At 50.1% G+C, this 1,698-nt stretch overlaps 1 protein-coding gene across 2 annotated transcripts in view; it reads left to right on the forward strand.

Moving 5' to 3' along the window:
• Positions 1–1,343: 1,343 nt before the first annotated feature.
• The window catches only part of APBA1 (amyloid beta precursor protein binding family A member 1), a 135,695-nt gene continuing 135,340 nt past the window's right edge, over positions 1,344–1,698 (forward strand). For both annotated transcript variants that reach the window (XM_026652423.2, XM_026652425.2), the window contains exon 1: positions 1,344–1,442. The gene's annotated coding sequence lies outside the window, so the exon portion shown is untranslated. The remainder of the gene's footprint in view (positions 1,443–1,698) is intronic.

Genomic DNA, 1,698 nt, shown 5'->3' on the forward strand with positions numbered 1-1,698 from the left:
AGAAAGCACCACAGCACTGTATTCAAGAGGTTTTAGAGGTGTTCTCTGCAAAATTGGACTTTTGCTTTATTGTACAACATACACTTGTGCACTATGTACATATTTTACTATCACTTCGCATTTGTAGGATACTGTAGTGAACTGACTAGGGTGGACAGGTAAAATTTTGATTTACTGGATGGAATCAGAATGGCTCAACTGTGTGTCAGGCACGCACTACTACCAATTAACAGAGTCTCCATTAATGGTAGGTTCTTCGGATCAGGATAAATTAAGTTATATTTCTGCTGATGATTAAATTCTGAATTAACATTAGCACCGTAACAACTATTACATTCCTAGATAGGTACTCAGTAGTTATTTTACTTTTCTTCCAAGTATCTCAAAGCACTTTACAAACATGACTTAATTATCATAGCTTATGTGGCAGATGGGGAATTATTAATTATTATTATTATTATTTTGCACTAAGTTTCAAGCATCTTTAAAAATCTCCCCCCTTTAAAAAACAGAAGACTTCAATCTTATAATGAAAGTCTCAGAGACCTACCTGGGCATGAAAAAATGAATGCGCACATATCATCCTTCCCACCACCCGCCACATTTATAAACACAATTAATATGAGCATACATGCAAATCGGTACATGCGAATGCAAATAACTAGTGGCGCTTCTTACAAGTAATTGAAGGCACATTTACTTGATTTGTGCACAACTCAGGCAAGCGTGGACTCAAATCTAGTTGCCTAATTGTTTATGGAGTTTTGGCACACATATTTTGAAACAAATCCGCCCCATAGTTGTAAATTTCCCCCATTCAATTGGCATTAGTCTGTAACTCAACTTGGGTTATTGTGGTGAGGGTTTTGGTGGGGAAGAGGTGGAAATTTGGTGTCAGGAGTTGCTGTTGATATGAGCGTGGCTAGCTGCCTATCTGACTCCTATCTCCATCTGCTGATCCTGTGGATGAGAGGGGCTGGTGCATGCTTGTGCTGGGGATGAGAGAGGGGCCCGGTTGCATCATGGATGCATCTGCTGCTTCTGCTCTTGATGTGAAAGGCGCTGCATGCCCACCCCTGCCGCCGATGCAGGAGGGACTGCAGGCGTGCATCTGCTGCTGACGGAGGAGTAGCCGCTTGCACCCCAGGCTAGCGAGCCGCTCAGCCCGCTCCCTGTCTGGCTGGGCGAGCCAGAGCCTCCGTCTGTCCCCGGGGCAGGCATCACGCGGGGGGAGGCGGGGCAGGGGCGGAGCAGCAGCAGGAGGGGCTGGCCCCGGCGCTGCGTGCCGGTGGCTGCGGAGCTGGAGGGAGCAGGAGGAAGATGGTGGAGCTGGAGGTAGGAGCCGCTGAAGTGAAGGCTCATTCCCCGGCTGGCTGCCCTGCTCCCCGGGCTCAGCTGCACCGCGCTGCCTGCTGAAGGGGCCTGCGCAGACTCCAGCCAAGGTAAAGAGGCTCCCCCCTGCCAGCTCCCCGGCCAGCTGTGGGAGCGGGATGCTGGGCTGAAGTGAGGGGAAATAAAGGAAGGGGAAGAAATCCGGCTGGCCCCAAATGAATTTGCATTTGGTGCTGAGGGCAGGTGCTGAGCCCGCCTGCGGATGAGGGCTCGCTTACAAGCCTGGCTGCAGGAGGGCCTGGCCGGCTGCACAGGGCTCTGTGTGTGTGTGTGTGTGTGTGTGTGTGTGTGTGTGTGTGTGTGTGT

The sequence above is a fragment of the Terrapene carolina genome, unplaced genomic scaffold (genome assembly GCF_002925995.2).
Source record: "Terrapene carolina triunguis isolate 2854851 unplaced genomic scaffold, T_m_triunguis-2.0 Scaffold113, whole genome shotgun sequence".
In the NCBI taxonomy this organism is placed as follows: domain Eukaryota; kingdom Metazoa; phylum Chordata; order Testudines; family Emydidae; genus Terrapene; species Terrapene triunguis.